The 19,308-nt window shown below is 40.3% G+C and overlaps 1 long non-coding RNA gene across 2 annotated transcripts in view; it reads left to right on the top strand.

Annotated features, from left to right (window-relative positions):
• LOC124526027 (uncharacterized) overlaps positions 1-18,873 on the top strand; it is a 34,882-nt gene extending 16,009 nt beyond the window's left edge. For both annotated transcript variants that reach the window (XR_006965602.1, XR_006965601.1), the window contains exon 2: positions 18,609-18,873. This is a non-coding gene — a long non-coding RNA (uncharacterized LOC124526027). The remainder of the gene's footprint in view (positions 1-18,608) is intronic.
• Positions 18,874-19,308: the final 435 nt, after the last annotated feature.

Consider the following 19,308-nt stretch of genomic DNA (forward strand, 5'->3'; position numbering starts at 1 on the left):
CAAACCCACGAACTGTGAGATCGTGATCTGGCCATGATCATGGTCAGGAGTCAGATGCTTCACTGACTGAGCCACCCAGGTGCCCTATATATTAAGGATATTATTAATACTGTGTCTGGTGAAACAAAGTTTATTAATAGCATTTTAATAGAGAAATTATAAAAGTAATTTATAATCAAGTATATAAATCTTTTCTTGTAATACTTTTCACCTTGGTAACATGCCCTTATTTGACTCTACATTATATAAATACCCAACTATTTTTTCCAACTATTTAATCCTTCTTAAGTAGTTTTGTTGAGATATAAGTCACAAGCCATAAAAGTGTCCCATTTAAAGTGTAGTATTCATTGGTTTTTAGTATATTCATGGAGTTGTACAACCATCACCATTGCCTACTTATAGAAAGTTTTCATCACCCCGAAATGATTACATTTCCAGTTGCCTGAGCACCGTTCATTGAAAAGACTGTTCTTGGGGCGCCTGGGTGGCTCAGTCGGTTAAGCATCCAACTTCAGCTCAGGTCACGATCTCGCAGTCCGTGAGCTCGAGCCCCGCGTCGGGCTCTGGGCTGATGGCTCAGAGCCTGGAGCCTGCTTCCGGTTCTGTGTCTCCCTCTCTCTCTGCCCCTCCCCCGTTCATGCTCTGTCTCTCTCTGTCTCAAAAATAAATAAACGTTAAAAAAATAATTAAAAAAAAAAAAAAGAAAAGACTGTTCTTTCCCCATTGAATTGTCTTGGCATTCTTGTTGAAAATCAATTGAGTATAAATGTAATGGATTATTTCTGGGCTCCCAATTCTATTCTGTTGATCTAGATGTCTGTCTGTGTGTCAGAACCACACCCTCCTGATGATTGCATGTTTGCAGAAAGTTTGGAAATCAGCAACTGTGAGCCTTCCAACTTTGCTCTTCCTTCTCAAGACTGTTGGCTATTATGGATCCCTTGCATTTCCATATACATTTTAGCATCAGCTTATCAGTTTCTGAAAAAAAAAAAAAAAAACCCAGCAGCTGGGATTCTGACTGAGATTACACTGAATCTATAGATCAATTTGGGGATACTGCTATCTTAACAATATTAAATCTTCTGACCCAAAGACATGGGATGTCTTTCCATAAATAAAGATCTTCTTTAAAAAAAAAAAAAAGCTTATTTTCTAAGAAATGCCGCCTTCCTCATCCCTCCTGCCTCCCTTTCAACTCCAGAGGAGTAGTACCAGAAGAGAGATATGAAGCAGTCTTACAGCAACCAGCTCTAGACTGTGCTGTGAGAGGGAAGAAGTGATTTGAGTCAGATCTGACATTAAGTTTTGAACTGGATTGGAGTAGTATGAGTCACCAAAAGGGACTGGAACAAGATATCATCTGCCCCTGATGTTATTAAGCTGAGGCAAGGAAGATTAGACATAGAATGGATGAAGTATGATGAGAAAAAGTGAAAAAAAACATGTTTTTCATGTTTCTAACTCAATGGGTTAAGACTTCAATAAACCTGTTTGCACAAAGCTGAACAAAAGAAACACTCTGCTCTCAAGGAATTCATCATCTCGCCTACACCATCTTTGCCAAGGCTGCCCCTTTTACAGAATAAAATCTTTTGAAAGGTGTCATGAATAGTATTTTTACCCTAAACCTCATCCAAATTTCACATTCATTATTTCACCTAATTTACTGCCCTCCAAAAATACATTTACTGTCAAACAACTTTTGTACAAGGAACAGAATATTAATTGAAAGGAACACATGCTTTCTGGCACATGAGAAGAACAAGAAATAAATGATGTGATGAGCACTTTCTTATTCACTTTATCAAAAGGTGCTGCCTCAAGGAGGGCGCTATTGTGCTCCTTGTGAAAGGAAATTAACACAGGTGTTTGTTATAAATATACCTCCATGAGTGCCTTTCAGGCTGTTGACTTCTTTCAGAGATGGTAAATTGCTCATTTATTACACCAATGTTAATATTCACAACTTAATGTACACAATTTGTCAAATGGGAAATAAAAGAAGCTGAATTAACACAAACGGAACACAGCTGGCTTAAGATAATTATTTAGGGCTGTGGGGAAATGCTCAAAACAGCTTAAAACTTAGAAAACAATGATCCAAGACTTTAATTCTTGCATGTGTACTCTTCCCTAAGCTCTGCTCTAATACCTACCCAGAAATTCTTTGATGACAGGCTTTTCACTGAAGTTTTTTTAAACTTCTGCAAAATAATTTCTGATTGCATTCTTTTCTGTGATTCTCTATGATTTACATTGAAAAAGTTAAAGTTACTGCCACTTGTTTTTTTAAGCTTAATTTCCTGTTACTTCTTTTCCAAAAGGACACCAGACTTCATATCCTTGATGGTTTTACTTAGTAATTCCATGTCTTTCCTTAATTTTCAATGCAGTTTTCTTTCAACTCCCTGTTATTTGTCTTATCTTGTACCCATAATTAGCCTTTTACCGACCGAAGACCTTCCTAACACCTTCCTGCCTCCTACGCAGGTTTTATCATACTGGATGAATTCTACATTTTCTTTCTCACCTCTGAACCCCACTGGTCTCGTGAAATTCTCTATCTTCAAGTGAGGATAATCTATACGGATTAGAGGGTCCTTGTAAGGGTATGTGTGTGTACAACAGAAAATAGGGCTCATGATTAACTCAAAGTGGGATGGACAAGGGACTAGTCTCCTAGGCAGACATCAGCATTGGATCCTTTAATATAGGGAATGAATTTTTAAAGTAGATTTATTGACGTATAATCCACATGCCATAAAGTTCACCCTTTAAAATTGTCCACTTCAGTACCGTTTAGTATATTCATAGTGTCATGAGTTTATCACTACTATCTAATTTCAGAACATTTTCATCATCCCCCAAAGACAACATTAGCATCTCTCCCTCCCGCCAGCTTTAGGCAACTAGTCGTCTATCTTCTGTCTCTATAGAAGTACCTACTCTGGATACTCCACAAAAATTTGATCTCAAAATATTTGACCTTGTGTGTCTGGCTTCGTTAACTTAGAATATCAATGTTTTGTCATGTATCAATACTTGATTCCTTTTTATGGCCAAATAATATTCCACTGTATGGAAATACCACATTTTACTTATCCATTTATCAGTTGATGGACATTTGGGTTGTTTTCTAATTTTTGTCTATTATGAATTATGTTGCTAGTAACATTTACATACACATTTTTGTGTGGACATATTCTTTCAGTCCTCTCGGGTATATACCTAGAAGTAGAATTTTTGGGTCAGATAGTAACTCTGCATTGGACACTTTGAAGAATAACAAAAACATTTTCCAAGGTAGATACAACATTTTACATTCCTACCAGCCATGTAGGAGGGTTCCAATTGCTCTACATCCTTGAAAACACTTGTTAGTGTTGATAGTCCTTTTTGATTGTAGCTACCCTACTGGATGTGAGATTAGCATTTCCCTAAGTAGTAATGATGTTGAGCATCATTTCATGTGCTTGTTAGCTATTTGTATATCTTCTATGAAGAAATATCTGCTCAAATCTTTTGTCTATTTTTTAATTGAGTTAATAGTCTTTTTACATTGGGTTGCAAGAATTCTTTATAAAATTCTAGATATAAGTCTCTTATCAGAAATGACTTGCAAATATTTTCTCTTTTATTCTGAGATCGTATCATTGATGGTATCATTTTCAGCAAAAACGTTTTGAATTTTTATGAATACAAATTTATCTATTTTTCCCTTGGTTGCTTGTGATTTTGATGTCATATTTAAGAAACTATTGTCTAATCCAAGGTCATGAAATTTTATCCTAAAAGCTTTGTATTTTTAGCTCTTCTATTTATGTCTTTGACCCATGTTTAGTTAATTTTTGTATACGGTATGAGGTAGGGATCCAACTTCATTCTTTTGCAGGTAGGTATCCAATTGTCTGTACACCATTATTGACCTGTTCTTTTCTTATTAGCTCCCTTGCCAAAAGTCAATTAACCATAAGAATAAAGGCATGTAAGGGTAACTCTCAAGCCTATTTTGTTGACTTGTCTATCCTTATGCCAGTGCCACATTGACTTGAATACTGTAGCTTTGTAATAAGTTTGGAAATCTGGAAATATGAGTCCTCCAACCTTGTTCTTTTTCAAGATAGTTTTGACTCATTAGGGTTCATTGCATTTCCATATGAATTTTAGAATCACTTGTCAAATACAAGTGAAAAGAGCAGCTGGAATTTTAAGAGGAATTATTTGAATCTGAGATCAATTTAGGGAGTAAAGTGTAAAAGTGAGATGTTTCTATTTATTTAGATCTTTAATTTTCTTCAAAGATATTTTGTAATTTGTAGTGTTCAAGTACTGACTTTGTTTTATTAAGTTAATTTTAAGTATTTTATTTTTTAATTAAGTTGTTTATGAAATTGTTTTCTTGTTTTCCTTTTGAGATTGTTCATTGGTGAAGTATAGAAATACAATTGATTTTTGTATATTAGTCTTGTATCCTGAAACGTTGCATCCTACTAACTAGTATTAATTTTTTTTAATGTTTCTTTATTTTTGAGAGAGAGAGAAAGGGAGAGAGAGAGAAAGAGAGAGAGAGAGTGAAAAAGACCTAGTGGGGGAGGGGCAGAGAAAAAGAGGGAGACAGAGAATCCGAAGCAAGCTCCGTGCTCTCAGTGCAAAGCCCTACATGGGCTCAAACTCATGAACCCTGAGACCATGACCTGAGCTGAAGTCAGACACTCAATAAAATGAGCCACCCAAGCACCCCTAGTATAATCCTAATAGGTTTACTGTAGATTTTGCAAGATTTTCAATATACAAGGTCATGTTATCTGTGACTATAGATACTTTTACTTCCTCAATTTCAATATGGATGTCTCTTATTTCTTTTGGTTGCCTAATTGCCTTGGTTAGAACTTTATACAGTTTTGGGGCACCTGGGTGGCTCAGTCAGTTGAGCATCTGACTTCAGCTCAGGTCATGATCTCATGATTAGTGAGCTCCAGCCCTGCATCAAACTCTCTTTCTCAAAAATAAGTAAAATTTAAAAAACAAAAAGCTTCCTATACAATTTTGACTAAAAATTGTAAGAGTAGACCTCCTTATCTTTTCCTGATCTAAGGCTGAAATAATTCAGTGTGTCACCATTGAGTGTAATATTAGATATTAGCTGTGAATGTTTCTTAGATGTTCTTTTTTTTTTTAATGTTTATTTATTTTTGAGAGAGAGAGAGAGAGAGAGAGCATGTGCACTCAAATGGGGGATGGGCAGAGAGAGAGGCAGACAGAGGATCCAAAGCAGGCTCCTGGCTGACAGCAGCAAACCTGATGTGGAACTCAAACCCATGAACCATGAAATCATGACCCGAGCTGAAGCCAGACACTCAACCAACTGAGCTACTCAGGTCTTAGATGTTCTTTATCAGGTCAAGGAAATCCTTTTGTATTCCTAGTTTGTGAAGTGTTTTTATTTGAAAAGGGTGTTGGCTTTTGCCCAGTGTTTTTCCTGCATCTGTTGAGATTATTATGTGAGTCTTAACTTTAATCTATTAATATTGTATATTACATTGATTGACTTTATATTTGTTAAACCAACTTTTCAATCTGGGATAAATCCCATTTGCTCATGGTGCATATTCCTTTTTGTGTGTCACTGCATTTGACATACTACTATTCTGTTGGAGATTTTTATTTTACATTCAGTTTTTACATTTACATTCTAGTTTTCTTGTAATTATTTTTGTCTGATTCTGGTATCATGGTAATCATATATTTGAGAGTTATTCTTGCTCATATTTTTTGGAGGGTAAATGATTGGTACTAAAACTTCTTTAAAGGCTTGGTAAAATTCACTTGTGAAGCCATCTGAGCTTGGGCTTTTTTTTAAATTTTTTTTTTCAACGTTTATTTATTTTTGGGACAGAGAGAGACAGACCATGAACAGGGGAGGGGCAGAGAGAGAGAGAGACACAGAATCGGAAACAGGCTCCAGGCTCCGAGCCATCAGCCCAGAGCCTGACGCGGGGCTCGAACTCACGGACCGCAAGATCGTGACCTGGCTGAAGTCGGACGCTTAACCGACTGCGCCACCCAGGTGCCCCAAGCTTGGGCTTTTTTTAAGGAAATTTTAAAAAATTATTAATTTAATCTCTTGTTATTGGTATAGTAAAATTTTTTTTAATATCTTGTCTTTGAGTTTTTGTCTTTTTAGTAATTCGTTCATTTCATCTAAGTTATCTAACTTGTCATCATGTAAATGTTTATAGTATTCTCATATTCTCTTTTTTATTTTTGAATGGTACGCAATGATAACTCCTCTTTTATTCTTGATATTAGTAATTTGAGCCTTTCTTTTTTCTTGTACAGTCTTGGTAATGGTTTGTCAGTTTTGCTGATCTTTTCAAAGAGCCAACTTTTGGTTTCTTTTATAGTTTCTATTATTTTTCTATTATCTATTTGTTTCCTCTCCAACATTTATTATTTCCTTCATTCTGTTTGCTTTTGGTTTAGTTTGCCTGTATTATTATTATTTTTTTACTTTATTAAAGTGGAAAATTTATTCCATAAATTTTACTGTCTCGTTTTTTCATTTTCATTAAGGTCAGATTATTTTCTTAATTTTTTTTTCAACGTTTTTATTTATTTTTGGGACAGAGAGAGACAGAGCATGAATGGGGGAGGGGCAGAGAGAGAGGGAGACACAGAATCGGAAACAGGCTCCAGGCTCTGAGCCATCAGCCCAGAGCCTGACGCGGGGCTCGAACTCACGGACCGCGAGATCGTGACCTGGCTGAAGTCGGACGCTTAACCGACTGCGCCACCCAGGCGCCCCAAGGTCAGATTATTTTCTGATTGCTCTTGTGATTTTTTTCTTTTTCCTGTTGTTTATTTAGGAGTGTGTTGCTTACTTTCCACATATTTGAGAATTTACCAATTTTTCTTTTATTATTGATTTCCAGAGTTTTTTTTTAAATTTTTGTTAACGTTTATTCATTTTTGAGAGACAGAGAGAGACAGAGCATGAGTGGGGAAGGGGCAGAGAGAGAGAGAGACACAGAATCTGAAGCAGGCTCCAGGCTCTGAGCTGTCAGCACAGAGCCCAACGTGGGGCTTGAAATCACGGAACTGCGAAATCATGACCTGAGCCAAAGTCCGACGCTCAACTGACTGAGCCACCCAGGTGCCCCTATTGATTTCCAGTTTTATTACTTGTTATCAGAAAACATTACTCATATGTTTTAAATTCTTTTAAATGTATTGAGGCTTATTTTATAGCCTGACATATGATAATCCTTGAGGAATGTTTCATGTGCACTTGAGAAGAAAGCTTTCATTGGGCGGAGTGTTCTATAGATTTCTGTCAGGTCTCATTGATTTGTAGTGCTGCTCAAGTCTTCTATTTCCTTGTTAATCTTCTGCCTCATTACTCTATTTATCATTGAAAGTGAGATATTGAAGTCTCCAATTATAATTGTTAAATTTTCTATTTTTCCCTTCAATTCTGCATTCCGTGGTTCTGTTGTTAACTACATATATGTTTATAAGTATTATATCTTCCTGAGGGATTGAAACCTTTATCATTATAAAGTTTAATTCTTTTTCACTGGTAACAACTTTTGGCTTAAAATCCAGTTTGCCTGATATTAGTATAGCCACAACAGCTCTCTTTTGGGTATTGTTGGCACAGTATATATTTTTGCATCCTTTTACTTTCCCCCTTTTGTATCTTTCAATCTAGTTGAGTCTTGTTTTTGTATCCATTCTCCCAGTTTATGCCTTTTGATTGGGATGTGTATTCCATTTGCACTTAGTGCAATTATTGATAATGTAGGATTTGCATCTACCACTTTATTCGTTGTTTGTCCCCTGCATAAGTGACATGGTTTTTGTTCTCCATTATGGCCTTCTTTTGTGTTAAATAGGTATTTTATAGTATATCATTTTAATTCCCTTGTTTCTTTTACTGTATTTTGGGGCTATTTTTCTTAGAGATTGCCTGGGAATTAAAACTACAGTTAAAACTATCTTGTACGGATTAATACTAACTTGATTTCAATAGTATACAAAACTTTGCTCCAAACTAGCTCCATTCACTCTTCCTTCATTGCACTATTATTGTCAAACACATTACTTCCTTACATATTATAATTCTATCAACAGCTTTATAATTAATGCTTCGGCAATTGTCTTTTAAATCAGATAGGAAAATAAAGGAGTTAGGAACAAAAGTACATTTATATTATCTTTTATGTTTACATATGTGTTTACCTTTACTGGTATGCTTTATTTCTTCATATGGATTCAAGTTTCTGCTTAGTGTCCTTTCATTTCAGCCTGAGGGTTCTCTTTAACATTTCTTATAAGGTAGGCTTGCTAATGGTTAATTCTCTCTGTTTTTGTTTATCTAGGAAAGTCTTAATTTCTCCTTCATTCTTTAAAAAAAATTTTTTTTTAACATTTATTCATTTTGGAGAGACAGGGCACAAGCAGAGAGAGAGGGGGACACAGAATCTGCAGCAGGCTCCAGGCTCTGAGCTGTCAGCACAAAGCCTGACACAGGGCTTGAACTCACAAACCATGACATCATGACCTGAGCCGAAGTTGGACGCTTAACCAACTAAGCCATGCAGGCACCCCTAATTTCTCCTTCATCCTTAAAGGGTACTTTTGCTGGATATAGAATTGGTAGATGGGGCGCCTGGGTGGCTCAGTCAGTTAAGCGTCTGACTCTTGGTTTTGGCTCAGGACATGACCATGGTTTGTGAGTTCCAGCCCCATGTCGGGGTCTGCGCCGACGATGCTGATCCTGCTTGGGATTCTCCCTTGCCTTCTCTCTCTGCCCGTCTCCCACTTGCATTCTCTCTCTCTCTCTCTCTCTCTCTCTCTCTCTCTCAGAATAAATAAATAAACTTAGGAAAAAAGAATTGGTAGATAATCTTTCTTTTAGCATTTTGAATATATTATCATACTACCTTTTGGCTTCCATGGTTTCTGATGAGAAGTCAACTGCTAATGTTACTGAAGACCTCTTGTATATGAGTTTCTTCTCTCTTGCTGTTTTTGAGACTCTCTCTTTGGCTTTTGACAGTTTAGTTGATGTGTCTGTATGTGAACCTTTTTGAGTTTGTTGTAATTGAAGTTTGTTGCATTATTTTGTGCAGATTAGTGCTTTCATCGAATTTGTGATGTTTTTGCCATATTTTAAAAAATATTCTTTCTGCCCCTTTCTGTTCTCTCCTTCTGAGACTTCAGTTATGTATATTTAGATAATATTGGTATTTTCCCTCAGATCTCTGACACTCTGTTCATCTTTACTCATTTTGAGTCTATCTGGTGATTTTTTCATTTCAGTTGTACTTTACAACTCCAGAAGTTCTATTTGATTCTTTTTTATAATTTCTATTTCTTTATTGATATTTTATATGTGGTGAAACATCTTTAGTTTCCTTTACTTCTTTGAATATATTTATAATAGTTGGTTTAAAGTCTATCTAGTAAGTTGAACATCTTACCTTCCTCAGGCACAGTTTCTATTGACCGTTTTTCCTGTGTGTGTGTGTGTGTGTGTGTGTGTGTGTGTGTGTGTGTGTTTGGATGACATAATTTTTTGTTGAAAACTGGACACTTTATGTAATAATAACACGGGAGCTCTGGAAATCAGATTCTTCTCTCCCTTCCCAGGGTTTGCAATAGTTCCTGCTGTTCACTGTTGTCACTGCTGCTGTTTGTTGGGTTTCATGACTTTCCTGATCGAATTCTGCAAAATCTGGATTGTGCTATGTGGCTTCCAAAGCACCTGCTCCCAAAGTAGCTTAGTAATAAGCAATAATTACCGATTTCCTTGTATTCCTGGATCCAGTAAGTCTCCCAGCTTTTCGTGAGGGCCTTCGTGCATGTGTCAGGGCAGACATTTTCTATGCTGGTCTTAGTCTTCACTTCCTGTTTGTATAGAACCTCAAGCTCGGGGAGAGGTGAGAGTTGCACACTGCCCTGTGCATGCCTGTGACCTGTATGTTCCCAAGAACGTGTTGGATCTTTGCAAAACCCCTCGTGGACATCTCATTCCCCAGTTTTTCCTTGTAAGTTTTTTGGTCAGTCTCTTGTTAGCTGCAAGTGACCTCAGGCAGCTTTCATGTTTGTGTATTACCTACTGCTCTTTGTGTATTAAGATATTTTAATACCTTTCTAAACCTCTGATTTCTGAACTAGTATTATCCTCATTTTCAAATGAAGAAACCAAGACCCAGAAAAGTTAAGTCTACACATGTCGTCACACTGCTGGTCAGTGATTGCATCAGCATCCAAAAGTCTTCAGACTGTCTCCTTCCAAAGCCCAAGGGGATATGGCTGAAAAGTAGTTTGGAATTAGACACTGGGCGGTTTGAATGCTTTGAATACTGTGTAATCCAGTCTCCTGGACTGGACCCAGTAGTTGAGAGAATGGTGTTCTAATGGTAGAATTCTTACACCCATTGTAAGGACACCTGTGGTGATACCTCAACACCAGTTGGAAGGTGGAAGAGAATTTTGTCCTTTGGGAAGCAAAAATGCTTTCCCTCTTTCCCACCTTTTATAACAAACTAGTCTTTACCTTCCAGACTTGTACCCCCAGAGGTGACCAACACCTATTTACCCTTTCAGATGTAAAGAAAGTGGATACCTGTGACCCGGCACAACCATGGCTCCCTGAACAACATTCCTTTGGGGCTGCAGTTTCCTCCCTGTAAAATATGGGGCTGGATTAGATGACTTCTAAGGTCCCTTCTACCATAACATTATTATATTAACCCTTTAACTCAAAGTCTGACTGAGAATCAAAGTGACACCTGCTGTAAAATGAGAGTATGGAAAGAGTGGGAGAGCACCAGACAGGAGCACTCTCTGTTTGCTCTCTCCCCCTCTCTGTCACTTCTGCTCAAAATAGAAGATTAGGAAGTGCCCCTCATACAAACATGAGAAATAGAACTCCTGGAACCTTTTGTTTTTACATCATGTCATAGTGAGACAGTTAGCGTTTATTCCCAAGGTCAGCATTCACTGAAACACAGCTAAGTCAAACTTGGAACATGACTCGGCAGTAGACTAATAAACTTCCTATGGAAGTTTTCCACTGGTCAACTAAGCAACTTATAATAGTCGGAGACACTTAAAAGTTCTTGCTGGAGCCTTTTTAAATGTGAAGAAATTAAGTACAGAAATAGCAGAGTAAAGAAATGTACCCAGGAAGTAGCCCTTGGGGTCTGGCTGTTAAGTAATGGGGGTAGGGTTTTGGTTTTTAAGCAAACATACCAAAGCCTGCACATGCTCCTGTCTGACTTGAAAGCAACCACCCCAGAGAGAATACCGTCTCAAAACATTTAGGAATGCTTTCAGTGAAACTGTCTTCAGAGGCAGGGAGCACTTTCTTTAACATCCTAGGAGCAGTTCAACCTTAGGTGTTTGAGGATGGGCTTAATTGGTGAAACGAATCACAAATTAGACCAGAGGTTTCCATAGTGACTAAGGAAGATAATCAAGATAGATCATATTCCTCTGGATTTCTAACTGAGGTGTGATCGCATTGTTTTCGGCCTTACTCTGTAAACTCTGTAAATGGGGATGATAGAGTAGAGCCACGCTGCCCACCTTTTTGCTCGTAGGTTGGTATTTATTTCTGATGCTGTTGGCAGCAGCCAGGCTCTGGCCGGGAACACGTGGCTTATTCAAAGGGCAAAAGGGCATAAGGGAAGAGGGCTTAGGAGGGTTTTTTTACAGTGGCATTGGTAGGACAGAGCCTGTTGTGAGCATTGTTCCTCTCTGTTCCAAACAGCGAGGGAGCAGATCTGTTCCACAGTAGAGTAAAAGTGTCTTTTTGTGGACCTCATTGCTGCCCAGGTGTTTGTTCCAGTGACAAATAATCAATCAAGCTATTTCTGTCTGAGGAGAAGATAGGCTTTTTGATAAATGATGTTGGGACAAATAGCCCCTTGGAAAAGTTTAAAAGCGCATCTAATCCTCACATTGAAATAAACTCCAAATGGATCGGAGATCCGAATGCAACTGTGAAACCAAAGAAGTATCCCATGGTGAATTACTTTATAACCTGGAAGTGAAAAAGGCCTTTCAAAATCCAGGAACAAAATGGGGAAAAGATTGATAACATTTACTACCAAAACAAACAAAACAAAGCACCCTAGTAAGCCAAGTCAAAAGGCAAATGACAAACCAGGAGAGAGCATTTGCAAGTTATCTCACAGATGAGGGCAAGTATACAGAGAACCCTTAAAGATGGAGAAACCCCCAATTGGACAGAAGTATAGACAAGAGTCATGGACAGAGAGAAATGTGAGAAAAGAGAGAAAAAGAAATGTGAGTCATCCCTTACACGTATGAAATGATGCTCATGTTCCCTTATAAAAGAGAAAGGCACATTAAAACTTTCCTGAACCTAAAAGTTTGATGACATTTTCTATTGAGAGGAAAGCACGAAACAGAACAGACCTTATGCAAGGGGATTTGACAAAGTTTAGCAAAATCACATACGTATTAACCTTTGACCCAGCAGCCCCACTTTTAGGAAGCTATCCTGAAAGTACATGTCCATAAATTTGCACAAGGTTGTGCAATACAACATTGTCTGCAGTAGCAAAATGCCAGAAATCACCTAAATGTTCACCCATGGGGCAGTGGGCAAATAAACGGCAATACATACACAAATTAGAGATGCGGCAGTCATAAAAATACGAAGGCAAATGTCTATGAACTGAGATAATTTCCAGAATATATTTTTAGCTTTAGCCCATAGCAGTACAGAGAGCATGTACTGTGTACTTTGTGTTTGAGAATAAAAGGTGGAATAAGAATATACTTACGTATGTGCTTCTGTTTTCAAAAAGAAGCAATAAAACTGCTTGCTCTAGGAGGTGGAGAGATGAAGGAAGGGGGAAGGTTGGAAGTGAAACTTCAGTGAGTTTGGTTACCCGTTCACACAGTTTGTACTTTGGGATCATGTAAATGTTTTGCGTATTTAAAAAATTAAAATGGGGGTACCTAGGTGGCTCAGTCGGTTAAGTATCATTGGACTCTTGATTTGGGCTCAGGTCACGATCTCACAGTTGGTAGGATCGAGACCTACATCCAGTTCTGCACTGACAGCATGGAGCCTGCTTGGGACTCTCTCCCTCTCTCTCTGGTCTCTCTCTCTCTCTCTCTCTCTCTCTCTCTCTCTCCCTCTCCCCCCTCTCTCAAAAATAAATAAATAGACTTAAAAATTTTTGGAATAAAAAAGACTAGAATAAATTCCTAAACCAGAAAACAAATTGGAACAAATGAACCTAACTTTATTTTCAATGTGGCAACATAGCCACACAAAGAACAGAATCACTTCAGTGCTCTGATTATACACCCTTTGTGGGATATGATCCAAAGATAGGTGACTAGAAACAGATCTTAAACTTCAGTCAAAAATTTGTTGTTAAAAAGGCTAAAATTAATAACATAAGAAACAACAGGTGTTGGTGAGGATTTGGAGAAAGCTTCCTGCACTGTTGGTGGGAATGAAAACTGGTGCAGCCACTCTGGAGAACAATATGGAGGTTCCTCAAGAAACCAAAAATAGAACTACCCTATAGCCCAGCAATTGCACCACTAGGTGTTTACCCAAAGGATACAAAAATACAGATTTGAAAGGTACATGTACCCCAATGTTTATAGCAGCATTATCAACAATAGCCAAACTGTGGAAGGAGCCCAAAGGTCCACTGACTGATGAATGGATAAAGAAGATATATATACAATGGAATATTACTCAGCCATCAAAAAGATGCAACGACATGGATGGAGCTAGAATGTATTATGTCAAGCAAAGTGAGTCAATCAGAGAAAGACAAATACCATGTGATTTTACTCATATGTGGAATTTAAGAAACAAAATGGATGAACATATTGGAAGTGGGGAAGAGAAGGGAAACAAACCGCAAGAAACTCTTAATGATACAGAACAAACTGAGGCTTGATAGAAGGAGGTGGGTGGGAGATGGGCTAGGTGGGTGCTGGGTATTGAGGAGGGCACTTGTTGTGATGAGCACCAGGTGTTGAATGTAAGTGACGAATCACTGAATTCTACTCCTGAAACCAATATTGCAGTGTATATTAACTAACGAAAATTTAAATTAAAAAAATTTGTTGTTATAGTATGACAATTCTGAACTAGGAGAAAACATGTAACTCTGAATTAGGGGGAAATAAATATTATACCCACCAAGACTTTCAGTGTAAGAAAAAAGATGCAAAGCAAATATTAAATCAAAGAAGTTAAAATAAAACACTGTAAGTTTAAATTTGAATTGAGAATGTCCATATGAACTCACCTTCAAAAGTGTATGTCTTTCCTAGATCTGTCCACTGAAAAGGCCAAGATGTAATAATACCCTAGTGTCAGTGAACACATCTTGCCCCCAGATCTTGGTTTCTTTTTTTTTTTAATGGTTTATTTATTTTTGAGAGAGAGAGAGAGAGAGCATGTGAGCAGGAGGGGGCAGAGAGAGAGAGGGAGACAGAGGATCCCAAGCTGACAGTGCAGAGCCTGATGCGGGGCTGGAACCCACGAACCGGGAGATCATGACCTGAGTGAAAGACGCTTAACCAACTGAGCCACCCAGGTGGCCCTGGAGATCTTGGTTTCTAAATATCATTTCTCACCAACACGAAGAATGTCCTTATTCTTAGGAGATGCATGTTGAAATCTTTAGGAATAAAGTGGCATGAATACAGTTTATTCTCGATGCTTCAGCTGTGTGTATGCGTGTGGTAAGGATCTAACGATTGCACCAAGTAATCCCTTTTCCCGCACTTGGCATAGCTCTGCAGAATTAGCTCCAGCTGCCCACGCTCTCTTCTGGTCGTGGCCTCCATTCTGAAGATGAACCAGAGCCTGAAAAGATGCAGATTACTAAAGTGCATGTCTCTGGGGCGCCTGGGTGGCGCAGTCGGTTGGGCGTCCGACTTCAGCCAGGTCACGATCTCGCGGTCTGTGAGTTCGAGCCCCGCGTCAGGCTCTGGGCCGATGGCTCAGAGCCTGGAGCCTGCTTCCGATTCTGTGTCTCCCTCTCTCTCTGCCCCTCCCCCTCTCATGCTCTGTCTCTCTCTGTCTCAAAAATAAATAAACGTTAAAAAAAAAAATTAAAAAAAAATAAAGTGCATGTCTCTGAAGCTCAGAGACTCTAAAGATGAGAAATACCACGCGTGCTCTAATTTTCTGCTTAAAGCTACTTAAATCCTTTCGATTTGAGATATTTAAAATAGATCACACCTGAGTTCAATCTTTCTTTTTAAATGTTTATTTATTTTGAGAGTAAGAGAGAGCCGAAGAGGGGCAGAGAGAGGGACAGAGAGAGGATCCCAAGCAGGCCCCACTCTGACAGTGCCTAGTGGGCAGGCACGGGGCTCAGACTCCACGAACCGCGAGGTCATGACCTGAGCCGAAATCGGGAGTCAGACACTTAGCCAACTGAGCCACCCAGGCACCCTGGGACTTCAGTCTTAGTGGTCAAAAGCGCTGATTGAAGTACCATTTCCCAGTGCTTTTTTGGTGTCTTTGGCTGTGATAGCTGAGCGTGCGCATTCGTAGCCGCTGGCTTCGATGTGGCTCTGATCTTTCCTCGGGAACTGAGAAATGTGGGTTCTTCCTGGGCCTCGATGACTTGCCGTGTAATTCGGGGCAAGTCAGACCACCTTTGGGATCTTTGTTTTCAACGGCCAAAGATGAGGGTCGGACTTGATTTTTTTTTTTTTTCCCGCAGTAAATTTTTGTGATTTTGAATTCTCTCCAAGTAGGGCAATGTATCTGCAGATATCAGGAGCAGCAACAGAAAAGAGTAAGGCTTCACTGGGATGTGAGGGGCCACCTGGAGTAGTTTAATTTTTCCAGCTAATTTTTTTATATCAATCCTGTATCAGATTCTTTAAACATGTTAAAAATGGATAAGGGCAACAGATGGTTCCTTAATTACAAGAACAGTATTTTGGTATATGATTTTACTGATAATCATCCTTAATTCCAAAAATTTTTTAAGCTTATTTATTTATTTCAGAGAGAGAGAGGGGGAGACAGAGAGACAGAGAGGCGAGAACACACACGCATGCGCATAAGCGGGAGAGGGAGGAGGGACAGACTCCCGAGCAGGCTTCACTCCATCAGCGCAGAGCCCGATGCGGGGCTTGAAGTCACGAACTGTGAGATCATGACCTGAGCCGAGATCAAGAGTAGGATGCTTAACTGTGCCAGCCAGGTGCCCCTCCAACAATTTTTTTTTTTTTTTAATCTAGAAGGAAAACAATGGCTTGTGAGTGGTTCCAATCCAGCACCTCCCTGTGGCTGCAGCTCGCACGGCTATGCTAGAGCTGGCCGACGATTTGTAACATGCCTCAGGTTTGGGGTGATATACTCCCGAATAACTTGTCACGGCAGAACCATTGAAACACAGTAAATCCTCTTGTTCCCTTGTGTGACTGGGGAATTAGACAATCAACCGCGACCATCTAAACGTCTTGGAATGCAAAACGCACGAAGCATGAAATCCTCTTGAAAACCATTTCATTCTCTTAATTATTCATTAGGTTCCTCAGCGTCTGACAGACCTTCAAGGTCACTATTATGAACGTTAATTATCAATGTAATGTGACCGGGGAAAAGCCGGTTTTAAAAGAGTCCTGTCTGGCAGAATTCTGCAAGTGAAAGAAGGCACCGTTTTATTTGGGTGTGCGTGCATCTACTCTGTTGCTGTATGGTGAGAGAATGGGAGTTTTGGAAGCAGACCTTCCAGACTCTTCTGGCCGCCTGGGATAGTCACCCACTCTGCGTAAACTCTCGCGCGGAGGCCTGGAGGGAGAGGGTACGTGCCAATCAGGTGGTCGGGGAAAGAGAGGGATGGCAAGTTCTCCACGACCAGGGGGTGATGCCTCCCCCCGAGCCAGCTGGCTTGTTCATGCAGTCAGCGTTGATCCGGTGTCTTCTCCTGACCATGCTTTGCGCTGGCTTGGAAACAGCACCAACGTGGAGTAGGCTCAATGGAGCTGCTTCAAGTGCAGTCTTTCCACACAATTAGCTGAGGGTACACTTCTCACCGTTTCCCCCCATCCCCTCAGAGCTCACCACTGCTACTAAGAGGTACTGTGAAATTTAAGCCCATTGAATATAAATGCGTCTAATGACTGATGCATTGAAGTATTTGTTCCTCCAGCAAATCGTTGTGAAGTGGTTCATTTTGGAGTGACTGTCCAGAAACGTCATTTTCAGGCCTCCTCAGTGTCCTCCTCTCTTTGGCACAGCAAGCACTTCTGTGGCCCCAACTTAGGACAAGTTTAGGCTGAGGACATGCCTCCAAAAACAACTGGTTATGTTGATATGACAAAATAATGCTGGAGAAGTTCTCAGAATGAACTGGGCTGCCATCCAAACAGGCTCATAGTTGACAGTGTTCTGATGTGTTAGATTGTACCTTCTGGAAAAAAACAGGATTGTCTATACAGCATTTTCATCACAAACTGATTCCTCAACTTATTTTAGCTGTGTGGCATTGGCACGTATGTATTAAACGTTAGCGCTGGGAATATACCACAAACACCCAGAAAGTTACAGATGGGAGAAAGCTCTGGAATGTGAGGGTAAGGTGGCTGAATCATCTGATCCTTGGACTTGCTGCACTGTGCTGATCTATTTTTTTTTTTCAACGTTTATTTATTTTTGGGACAGAGAGAGACAGAGCATGAACGGGGGAGGGCAGAGAGAGAGGGAGACACAGAATCCGAAACAGGCTCCAGGCTCTGAGCCATCAGCCCAGAGCCTGACGCGGGGCTCGAACTCACGGACCGCGAGATCGTGACCTGGCTGAAGTCGGACGCCTAACCGACTGTGCCACCCAGGCGCCCCATGCACTGTGCTGATTTAAAATGTTAAGTTCAGGGGCACCTGGGGGGCTCAGTCAGTTGAACGTCCGACTTCGGCTCAGGTCACGATCTCGTGGTCCGTGAGTTCGAGCCCCGAGTCGGGCTCTGGGCTGATGGCTCAGAGCCTGGAGCCTGCTTCCATTCTGTGTCTCCCTCTCTCTGCCCCTCCCCCGTTCATGCTCTGTCTCTCTCTGTCTCAAAAATAAATAAAACGTTAAAAAAAGAAAGAATTTTTAATAAAATGTCAAGTTCAGGGGCACCTGGGGGGCTCAGTTGGTTAAGTGGCTGACTCTCAGTTTCAGCTCAGGTCATAATCTCACAGTTTCGAGAGCTCGAGGCCCATCCCGGACTCTATGCTGATGGTGCGGAGCCTGCTTGGAATTCTCTCTCTCTCCCTCTAACTCTGCCCCCTCCCCCATTCACACCGTCTCTGTCTCTCTCAAAACAAATAAATAAACATAAATAAATAAATAAATAAATAAATAAATAAATAAATAAATAAATAAAATGTCAAGTTCTTGGTCCCTGCCATTCCAAAGACGGAACCTAATTCCCCTCCCTTGACAATGGGCTGGACTTAGAGGCTTGCTTCTAATAAATAGAAGGATGCAGAAATGGTGGTGTGACTATGGTGATTAGGTTATTAAAAGGGCATCACAACTTCCTGATTACTCTCTCTGATCCTGTCCTCTTCGGGGAGCCAGCTGCCACGTCACCAGCACAGATACAGAGTCCAATGATGAGGTCCATGTGTGAGGAACTGAGGTATGTCCTACCAGCAGCCACGAGAGAGAGCCACCTAGGGGGGCAGATCCTTCAGCCCTAGGCACACCTTCAGATGACTGCAGCCCCAGCTGACATCTTGACTGCAACCTCAGGAGGCATCTTGAGCCAGAACCACCCAGCTAAGCCACTCCTACATCGCTGGCTCTCAGAAACTGGTGGATAATAAATATGTTACTGTTTTAAGTTGCTATGTCTGGGGTAATTTGTTAAAGAGGCAACAGGTCCTATAGGCAGATGCCTAACATAGTTGTTGAGAGTAACCTTTCTTACCCCTCCACTTGACGGTGCCATCGTGCGGCCACCCTCACTCAGGCGCGCATGCACACACCCATGCATGCACCTGTGAAGAAAACTACCCCACCCTGCAGAGGCCCTACAACTCCTGCCCAGTGCACCCTGGGAGGCAGGTCTTTGACCACTGTTTCACACTATGTGCCAAGCAACTGCTCTCTGGGTACCTGTGAGCTAAATATTTTTATCCTTTAACTACACAATTCAAGGGACATCTGGGTGGCTCTGTTGGTTAAGCATCCGACTTCAACTCAGGTCATGATCTCGCGGTTTGTGAGTTCGAGCCCCACGTCGGGCTCTGTGCTGACAGCTCGGAGCCTGGAGCCT

This window comes from Lynx rufus, unplaced genomic scaffold (genome assembly GCF_022079265.1).
Source record: "Lynx rufus isolate CCGP_SWC_20201006 ecotype Redwood Valley unplaced genomic scaffold, mLynRuf1.p SCAF_5, whole genome shotgun sequence".
In the NCBI taxonomy this organism is placed as follows: Eukaryota; Metazoa; Chordata; class Mammalia; order Carnivora; family Felidae; genus Lynx; species Lynx rufus.